The sequence below is a fragment of the Equus caballus genome, chromosome 4 (assembly GCF_041296265.1).
Source record: "Equus caballus isolate H_3958 breed thoroughbred chromosome 4, TB-T2T, whole genome shotgun sequence".
NCBI classification, from domain to species: Eukaryota; Metazoa; Chordata; class Mammalia; order Perissodactyla; family Equidae; genus Equus; species Equus caballus.
Window position 1 is genome coordinate 94,643,423 of NC_091687.1, and position 10,940 is coordinate 94,654,362.

The following is a 10,940-nucleotide window of genomic DNA, read 5'->3' on the forward strand; positions in this document are numbered from 1 at the left end:
GGGGAGCTCTGGGAGGCCTCCCAGAGGAGAAGGGCTTGAGTGGGCTTCTTCCAAAGTCTCTGCAGCCAGATGAAGTCCCTCCATCAGAGATTGTCAGCCTTGGCTCCGCGTCAGAATCATTCGGGAAGCTTTGAAAACTCCCCATCCCCAGGCTGCAGCCCAGATCAAGTAACGCACACTCTCTGGGAATGGCATTTGAGGAGAAACCAGAGAATTCCATCTGAAAAGCCTGAGGAAGTACATACATCCAGGCACCAAGCTTAAAACTATGGAGACGTTGTTTGCATGTTGTTCCACCCTACAGACCCATTTAGGGTTTTGAATTATTTTTTTACCTACAAAATCAGTAAAAATAAGCCATCCAGGGCTCATATATTCATGACTGATTCAATTAAATTGTAATAGTGATAACATTGTCATTATCATTATATGAATGATAATTTCCATTTATAGCATACCTACATATGCCAGTACTTAACATATATTATTTTATTTAACTCCCACAATTGTCCTATAAATTAGGTAACTATGATTATTCCTATTACCCAGATGAGATGTGAGGCACAGAAAGGTTTAATAAGTTGTCTGGAGTCCCACATAGCATGAGTGGGGATATAAGCCCAGTCTGTCTGATCCTTAACCCTTCCTTACCCCATCTCCCTCCACTGTGTAAGGGAGAAGCTTGGTGTAGTTGAAAGAAAACTGCTTTGGGAATAAGAAGATACAGATTCTATGCCTGATGAGCTGCTTGCTGTGTGATCTTGAGTCAGTCTCTCAACCTCTCTGGACCTTGGGATCTTCTTTAAAGTGACCAGACATGAGATGGTGGCACAGCTTTCCTTCTGGTAATGAATTGCAAAGAGAATGCAGGTTTAAAGTGCCTTTAGAATCTCACAGACATCTCATTCTTTTGAAGGACATTGTGAGGAGGAGATACATATATATATATGTATGTATGCATCTCCTTTTCCCACAACAAAGAGTATAGATCCACTTTGCTTTTTTGCGAAAATGTTGTACAAAAAATAACTTTTTTCTTTTATCAGAAAATATCATCCTTTCTCCCCATCCTCCTAGTAGTTTTGGAAAACTTGCATGGAAGGCAGGTGCAGCCAGAGCTGTTTAACTAAATTGTGTCCTACAGAGGATGCCCCCTCCAGCTCGCTGATCCTTTGCAATCTAGATGAGTCTTCCTAGCCTTTGATCTGGAACAGGATGGTTCTGAAACCAGCAGCCTCGTCTCCTTGGGAAATTCAGCAGGCAGAGCAGCAGTTCTGAGTCTCTAACAGGTAGGGACATGAAGGGGAGTTTTGAAGCTTGTCTAGCTTGCCAGGAAATTACCTGGGAGGAGTCTGAGAGGGAGAAAGAAATCCAGGCAGTCTGGGCTAAGGCAGGCATTGGAGTTCGGAGTTGCTTAGATTGTTTTATATTGTTAGAACATAGAAAAATTCCATCCTGGAAGATTTGATCCATTTGGTACGTGATATTGATCATACTGCAGATCAAGTAGCTGGACGCTGGAAGATCTCCAGCTTGGCCCTACCCTCTTGTTGTACTTACACAAACCTAGATGGTATGGCCTATTACACACCTAGGCTATGTGGTACTAATCTTATGGGACCACCATTGGATATGTGGTCTGTCATTGACAGAAGCATCGCTGTGCAGCACAGGACTATAATGAGTTTAGTGGGATATCTCCTTGTGCTTCACAGTCACCCTTGTGTACAGTGAAGCTATTGTACATGCGCTCATAATATTCTTAAAGAGGGCCAACCAAATTTATGTAAGCCTCACGTTCCAGGGACCCGAAAACGTGATTCCTTAATCTAATGTTCCTCAGGGTGGTCCTTGGATCAACTATTTCAGGCTTACCTGGACTAGATCTACAAACGCAGCTTTCTGGTCTTATCCCCAAGCTCTATTGAATCAGAATCTCTTGGGACAGGACTAGAGAAGGAAAGCTTCATGAGGTTAGGGACTTTGTCTTTGAGTCATGTGTGTTTGTGTTTATTTGCTTATCACTGATTCCCCAGGACTGCCTTGGTGCAAAGTAGGGGCTTAATAGATATTAAACTGAATTTTTATGCACATAGAGACTTATCACTGCCTCTACCTATTTAATGCCTTCTCATATCCTCAAGACTACAGATCAAGATTTTCTAAGATGGTGCTGACTTTTCTGAGAACAGAGAAGGCGAAAAATAGAACAATCTTTGAGACTGTCAGTCCAGTGACTTTCAAATAGAAGGTGAGGAAGGATACCAGAATGACATGGAGGGCTTTTTCGAACTACGTTTGCCCCGCTGTCCCATATTCCGTTATGTTTTCATGTGAAGGTAGGAGGGCGGGTAATGTCTGAATCTTCTAGTTGATGAGACGGTTGGTGTGAGTTTGGAAATTCTCCATGGTAGTTCTGATCCCCTCTCCTCCAGTCAGGGACACTGATTTAATTCAATCTCTCCTTTAATAAACAGGGTCTCTGAGACATACAGCAGTTGGGTCAAGGTCTCTTATTTAGTTGGGGAGCAGAGTCAGGGCTAGGACTTAACTCTTAAAACCTCAAGTGCAGCGTTCTTTCCATTAGTTTACATGCAGGAAGCTTACAGGCAGCTTCCTTTTTCTTTTCTTTTTTAATACTCCCATATTTGGAGGGCACATACAACTTTTACCCTCATTCCATATTGTTTTGTATCACTTCTCATGGGTGCTTGTGCATAAACATGATCCTTTCTTATATTTTAAATTTACAGAGAACAGATAACATGTCTTTAAATTCTTTTGTATTTCTAAAGGTAATTAGCTCAATAATGAGCTAATATTAAGAGGGCAAAAATAGTTGATGATTAGTTTATTAATATCTCAAAATAATCCACTTGGTATGGTAAGATGCTACTAGGTACAACATTTCAAGTGCAAATGAAATTCTTGTTAGAAATATTATCCACATTGTCAAATTCATGTTAATTAAAGATGAGCATGGGCTGTGAGGTGTAAGGAGGGTACCACACTAACATATCGTAGCCCAGAGAGAGTTACCTTTGGAGGGTGGGTCTGAGATAAAGAGGTGGGGTGTTCTAACAGGGCAGCCAGTACCCAAAAGTCAAGGCTTGTTGACAGATGACTTCAGGGAACTCTACTGGTTGATAACCAGGGCCTGCCCCACACGTGGGGGTAACATGGACGCTACTTGAGCAGGTTCAGGGCAAAGACAGAAGACCACTGATCAGAAATAGAGTTTTGAACATGAAACCTAAATAATTTATCAAGAACTTGGTTCATTTGTTGTAAATTTTATGCTCTTATATTTCTTCTTTTTTTAATTTTCATATGATGATGTGTTTATAATTTGTAGACAGATTTTTAGATTACTGCCAGACAAATGCAGTCAATTTAATTAGTTAGGCAAATTAAAATGAAAATTATTTTTTAGGGGCTGTTAAAATTTGAAATGTTAACATGTTCTTCTAATTCGCTTTTATTATTATTATAAATGTTGTTTAATTATTAGCCCTGTGCTAATTGTTAGTTTGGGGAATGATTTACATGTTTAAAACTATAGGCGAAATCGTTTGGGCTGCAGCTAAATCTTTTTATTTTCTTGCATTTTTTTCTCCACACTGTTTTTGCCTCTTACAACGTTAAGTTTTTGATTTGAACCTGAAGTCATTTAGTGAAATGAGGAGATATTTTGTCCTGCTCAATCTTTGTATCATAACTTCCACTTCTCAGCGTGTGGTCAAAGGACAGAGAGAAAATGGACATTATTACTTACTGCATCGTGATATCCCTTGCATTTCTGTACTGTTATTTAACACTTGATACATTCACATTTTATCCACACTTACGTATTTTCTCAAAAACTGTGCTGTCAAGTACATGAGGGCAGGAACCATGTCTTATTAATTCTAGATGTCCTGTAGCGGCAGTTTTCCAAAATAGCTGCATCAGAATCACCTGACATGCCTTTTAAAAAATTTAAGACTTGGTGCCGGCCCAGTGGCGCAGCGGTTAAGTTGCACGTTCTACTTCTCACCGGTTCGGATCACAGGTGCGGACATGGCACCACTTGGCAAGCCATGCTGTGGTAGGCGTCCCACATATAAAGCAGAGGAAGATGGGCACGATGTTAGCTCAGGGCCAGTCTTCCTCAGCAAAAAAGAGGAGGACTGGCAGTAGTTAGCTCAGGGCTAATCTTCCTCAAAAAATAAATAAATAAATAAATAAAATAAAAAATTTGAGAGTCTAGGGCACCAGCTTAGAGCTTCTGATTTAGAGGTTTTAAGGAGAGTCCCAACAATATGATTTTTAAAGCTCATCCAGGTAATTTTTATGGACAGTTAGATTTGAACATCACTAACCTACAGCAAGGAACACTGTCTTGCATTTAGTAAGTGCTCAAAATGTTTCTTTGTTTATTTTGAAGACATAATGACTCAGGCAAGTGACATCAACTGGGTCCCACTTGCTTCATTTTTTTCATTTTTTGTGCTTTACCATGCTTCACCAACCCCCTGACAAAACCCAGTTCAGATGTCTCCTTTTTTGTTTTATTGTGCATCATCATAATCAAATGGCCAAGGTTTTTCATTGTCCTTTCAAAAGTGTTTGAAGAATCTGACAGTGCTTTTGAAAATTTGCATGAGTCCTTTTCGGTAGAAGATGACCCTGTTGACTATGGTCACCAGTTTGGAGTGTTGGTTATGGCTGGGAAGATTGATGTGTGACAAATGTCTGTTCTATATTGTCTGTAATAAAACACTGTCCTTCAGATCCTGGCTGTTGCTGCTATTTTCAGAGCCTTTGGCTATTTCAAACATAATCTAAATGACATATTTGTTCCAGAAAGCCATCTTATCTCAGATTACTCTCTCTGCTGTCTGGCCTTCTGATCACTTCTCTTTACAATCGCCCTTTTATGCATCATCATACAGCTAGCGGTCATCCATTCTTAGTACGTGGCCTATCCAGTGAAACTGTGACAGAACTCTCTGCAATTGTCAGCTGAATGAATGACTTGCTTCAGCACCGAGGAGTTCAGTCTCATTCCCATATTTTTTGTGGGTGACCCTGTCTTGCAATTTGAAGTTCAATAAGCATTGTTTGTGACGTTGAAGAAACTTTTCAGGAAGGTTAACTTGTCGGTTGCTTGGTGTATTTAGGTTCCTATCGCTGTGTAGAAATGTGTTCCTGGCTTATACATCATAGTTTAGGATTAGAATCACGGGTGACCAGAAAAAAAATCGAAGAATCACAGAAATTGGCTGATGGAGGATAAGGGAGAAAAACAGCAGAGAGGAATGAGGTATGCATAAGACAGAGTAAAGAAGAGATGGAGAGGTAAAAAAGTAGTAATATATAGCGATCTAGAGAGGTTCTGTTAGCAGATTGTGATGTAATGCGATAATTCACTAAGGACATTTCAAAGATTACATGCGATACGAGACGGCATGTGGGCCCACTAGCCTTTTGCAGATTTGCACTGTGTCTCTCAATACCTCATTCCTCATTTTTATTTACATCTTTGAAATGTTCCTGAGCAGGTTATTTTCTTTATACTCATCATTTTTTTAAAGTTAGTCTAATGCAGGGATTTTTAATGTATGTATGATCTGTAGATTCATGAATTGGGCATTGGTCCACAACTCTAGAATTTGTTTGAAAAATGTGTACTTTATCTTCATTTTTCTCCTCCAGGTAGAAGATCAAGAAATCGTCAGATTCTCAAAGGGATCACTGATAAGAAAATATTTCTGTTTTCTTTAAACTAAAACTTTAGAAACTCAGCTAGGAGTGGACTCCAGCCATAAAAACCTTTCACTGTGTAAAATACTTTCTGGGTGACATTGAGCAGAGCTCTGTGAATTAGGCAGATGACTGAAGCTGGTCCCTTGGCTTATGCTTCTCCCCTCTAGCCATTAATGATTGGTTTGGTGCTTAATCTGTCCTCAGTGTCACCTTCTATCTGTCATCTCCCCAAAGGAGTCTTGAACCCTTGGATGTCATTTTCCACTTCTCTCTTGACAAAAACACCAGTGACCTTTTTTTTTTTTTTACATAGGCAATGACATCAGAGACTCTTTTCAGGTCTAAATTCCAGGGTAAGTCGTTTGTTGTATTTGGAGTTTCTCTCCTGCAAGCTGGCAAATATATTTGCGTTTGCCTTCTTAGCTTATTTTCTTTTTCTTTTTCTTTTTTAAAGTCTGTTGCACTGGTAAATTGGCAAAGTATTTATAACTTTATAAATGTTTTTCCAGGGTCAGGTTCAAGGACACAACTTTTGGCACATACCCCCCTCTAGACGACCACGGTTACCATTAGAACTTCTGATAATGTTTATAGTTTCCTGCCTAGAAGAGTTTTACTGATGACAGGAAGCATATTCTGATACAACTTTAAGGTCCCCTAATAGCTTCGTGAGCATAGCTACATTATTTCTCTCTGACGCTAATTTGTCAATCTGTGACAGAAACGAAATTTCCATCAATCTGGCAAAAACTTCTGAGCTGATAAGTCATTGGCTCCGAGTTTATCCTCCACTGGATGATAGCTGCCCATTCCTCTGAGCCCCGAGTTCTGGGGAGGGCCCAGCAGAGACTAAAAATAGGAAGAGAAAGGGGATAAGGTCAGTGATGAGGCAGAATAGAATCGAATCTCTTAACCATCCTTTGCCTTATGACAGTGGTATTGGGTGACGAGTTAGAGAATGAACAACTCAGCTTATAATGATAGCAGCCACGACTGGCGATTCTGCCATGCAGACGTTTCAGAGTATCCTTTAAATGGATTTCATTCTAGAGTCATTGCCCGAAAGATTTGTATCTTACATTTATATATCTACTCAATTTAATCTTTTTGCAAAGCAATATTAAAACCTCTGTCTATATTGTGGAATATTTCTTTGTTTGGAGTAAATTTTTTTAAAAGATGACCCCAGTCCCTGCTTAATATTCATTAATTCCTCATCCTCAGACTGCTTATTACCCATTTCCTACTTCATATCTTAACCCACTTTGGTTATTCAGGTTTGTCTAGTGGCAACATGTTCTCCCCTAATATAGTGGAGAATATCCATGTGGATTTGTGTTTATACCTATCTCTAGCTCTTAGCAAATATCCATCAATTCATAGTAATAGATAATCCCCCTGTGCTCCTAAGTCTTATTTTTCATGCTTATCAGTGGAGGGATCGGAGTAGGATTAGAGTAGGGCCTGAAAATTGTCTAGGAGGAAGGTCCTGACAGATATTGAGGTCTAGAGAAGTCAAGAAGTCCGTGTACTAGGGCAGCACACCAGGTTTAGGACCTTAGCGAGGATGTGGAGGAGCGTGGAAGAAATAAAGGCCAAAGGAGTTCAGCCACATCGGAATCTGGAAGAGCAGCTGCAAGAATGCTGGAGCCTGGGAAATACATATAGAGGCAGGTTGAGTGACAAAAGCTAGGAAAGTGGCTCAGAGGGTCAGGTAGAAGAAATCAGTGCCCAGACTGCGGATTCAATTAGAAAATGCATAGCAAAAAAAATGACCTTGCTAACTTATCTTGTGAGCCTAATAAGGACTCTTTATAATATGCAGTCTGTACTGGACCAGGATGAGGCCAGCATGTGGATAGTACTGAGCCCACAGACAGAGAAAATAGGAGAACAAGCAGGCTGAGCAGGGAGCCAAGCATTCCGGAGAGCACCTTAGGCAGCATTTCCTCTGGATCTGGTGAAATTGCTTATGTTTGCATTTTCTAGACATCCTTTACGTTTTTGACTTATTGGTCAATAGCATCTATATTGCACCACATAGCTCAGGCTTTCAACTTTTTTGCACTTTTTTATTTAGAGAAAAGGAGAACTCTGTTGGGATGCTTTTATGTCTGCTGTATTCTGATTCATTTCAACTTTGTTTAATCTGACCAAGACCAAGTAAAATGTAACACTCTTGTCCCATTTCCAGTAGATCTTAAATTGATGCTTTGCTGCTGTTATCCCCTGAATGAAAAAGGGTAAAAGGAGTTGCTGTGAGAGGGACTTCCAACATCAAAAATTTTACCTCTGGGTTCTTGTTTGCAAACAGCTCCACATTACCCCCTCCTGTACAGATAAGCACATTTAAATGAGCCAAGTGCAAATGTAAGCATTGCATTAGAGTCTAAAGTTTAGGCTGTCACTCTTGGATTGAGGATATACAATATAGAAAGTGAAGGTGAGTAAGAAGCAACGTTCACATTACTCCTCATTTGCTCGTTTGATACATCTTCTGAGAAGCTTCAAGTGGGGAGCAGCTAAGGCTACGGACTCCTCTCCCATAGTGGTTGGAAAGGAATTTCAAATGGTTCCAGCCAGAAGGAAGGGATGAGAAAGTTTTAGGAGTGGAAATGGAGCTGGTAAATAGCCTATCGCAAGAGTCGAGGAGTAAAAGTCTGTTATTTGTGTGGCGGGTTCATCCATTGAAAAATCTGATTTTCTACTAAGATGATATAAAAACTGGCTAGATACCCAGACAGAAAGATGCTTCATCACCTGAGTGATCCTGAATGTCACTCCAGATGTGGGAGGCTGGGGGTGGGCAGCTGTGATAGCAAGAAGAGGTAATAGCAGTGTGAGCAAGGTGCTTCCCAGGTGAAAGAGACCAAATTCTCCCATTTTTTCCAAAATCTTGGGTGGTTTTGAAACACTAGCAGTCCCTCCAAGCATCTCCCTGTCATCACTGCTCTTTCTTTTTTCTTTTACATCAATAAATTTTTATCTAAGTAATGTCACGTGATTCCTTCCAGTCACCTTAGTTCCTCCAAAGTTTAAGTCATAATCTTCAAGATGGCCCTTTTAAAAAGAAATTTTGCTCAATCCACAGTTGTCGTGTCAGTCAGTTCACACTTCTTTCAGTTGGGGTTCTTTGATCTCCACTTGAATATAGACATCCTTTAAAAATTCACCTGTAATCTTTAGGATCCAATTTCTTCAACCAGTTTACTTTAGGGCCCTAGGAGTTAAACTGCAGGAAGTTCACTGCTATTTTAGCAAATGATCTAAAATATATTATTCCTTAATCATTTCTAATATTGAAAAGTCTTGTTACATCCAATTTTTACTCATTAGCCTAGCAAAAAATGTTACAGGTCTCATTGTCACCGCTGCAATACACGTACTGTGAGGGAAGGATGACATGTGTTTCAATATGGCCACAATAACAATTTTTGGACACCATTAGCAACAACACCCATTTTCATCTAGAATGAGGCTTCTCTTTCTCCAGGGCTTTTTTGCAGCATCGGCCTTGTTGCCTCCAGTCAGCCTTTGGAACATAGCTATTTTCGTTGGCTTTTGGTTGGAGGACTTTATGACCTCACAGGCAGATCCTCTCAAATCAGCTACCATGCTCCTAGAACCTTTTTATTCTACTTCTGAGTTCATCTCTTTGGCTGTGTCCCGAGACCTGGCTCACTCCAGTAGGTCATCCTGGACTTTGTGGGGTCTTCTGCCATTCCTTACCCATGTCCCTGACCAACTAATTTTCTATAAAAGTAGATTTTCATTTTCTATAACTCCGCTTCCTTGCTTTTCTCCCTCTGCCCTGTAGCTATCAACTCAGCTGAATGCAGCCAACCCAAACCCTTTGTAATTTTTCTCTTCAGTGATTCACAATATATGTCCTCTTTGGCTTGGAAGAAACTTAATTTTAAGAATTCTACCCTTAAACTTTCGTATAGCATCATTGGCTCTGAGTCAGAGAGTGGGTATTATGCCGAAATACTTCTTGTCCCTATTTTGTGACTAGCACGGTGGGAATTCTGACATACGGCTATTTTAGACAGACTATTGGGAGAGTCTGAATAAACTTTAGAATTAGGTTCAGAAGGAAGAGAGGGAAGACATTTTAAATTAAAGCAAGAAAACCTTCTGTTTCCCACCCTGGTTATGTTGAGGCTAACAGGCTAGCTGATTTGTGGCTCTCTAAATATAATAAACAACGAATAAAAACAATCCAGTATTGGGGGCCCTCTTTGTGGCCCTCCAGTCAACTGGATGAGGCTCACAGGGGCTATAGCTACTCCATGAGATTAGAGAGTTATAATCCCTCATAGGGTTTTGTAAAGCATTATGCAGATATTTATAATTATATTGTGAGGGAGAAATTAGATGTGTGGGTATGGGTTTTGGAGCAGGAGGAAGTGCAAAAGTACAGTAGAGGTAAAAGATTTACTGTGATGCTCTTTGGCAAAACCTCTTCTGAATGAAAATGCCCTCAAAGTAACTGGAGCAGAATATCATCAGCTTGAGGGCTCTGAGTATAGCATTGTGCTGTGTGGATCAAAAGGAAGTCTAAGCTTTGATCCCTTTTCTTGGGTGGGGAATGGGATTTAGAGCTATGTCAATATCTACAAATTCAGTTCTAAGATGCTGGGAAGAAGCTTTGAAGCCAATAAAAAGCATAACGTAGGATTTCATTGAAAGCAGTTATTCAGGAACATAGAGCAACGGTGTAGTTTATCAGGCCGGTGTTGGAGCATGGGATTGTGCACGTACCCTGAGATGGCCCTGCACCCAGCCATGCCACAAGGTCTGAAATCACTGCCATTGAAACACAGTCACTGGGGGGTGCCAAACAATGACTTCATGACCTTGGGAGCACCTCTCCAATCTGATGCCTCAATGACTAGTCAAGGACAGATGGTGGCAATCTTAACAGCTGAGTTTTAAATCACCACAGATGAATCAGCTTATTTCCCATGAAGCCATTATAAAATCCATGGGAGTGACAATGTAGACAGTCATAAAGCCTAAAAATAGAGATGGGAACATCTAGCAAAAGTCTGATCCCGTGTTTTTGTTGCATAGAGAGGACTAAAAATTTGACGTTGTGATCATACCGTACTATAGTGTCCACACACTCAGCAGATGGATTTCTAAGGGCCCTTTGCTTCACCTTTAATAATTTTGAGGTAGTATTTATA

General features: G+C 40.3%; 1 non-coding gene across 1 annotated transcript; it reads right to left on the reverse strand.

The window, feature by feature from the left end:
* Positions 1–9,093: 9,093 nt before the first annotated feature.
* On the reverse strand, positions 9,094–9,228 carry LOC111773351 (small nucleolar RNA SNORA1). The gene has a single exon (XR_002807733.1). It is a non-coding gene; the product is annotated as a small nucleolar RNA SNORA1 (small nucleolar RNA).
* Positions 9,229–10,940: the final 1,712 nt, after the last annotated feature.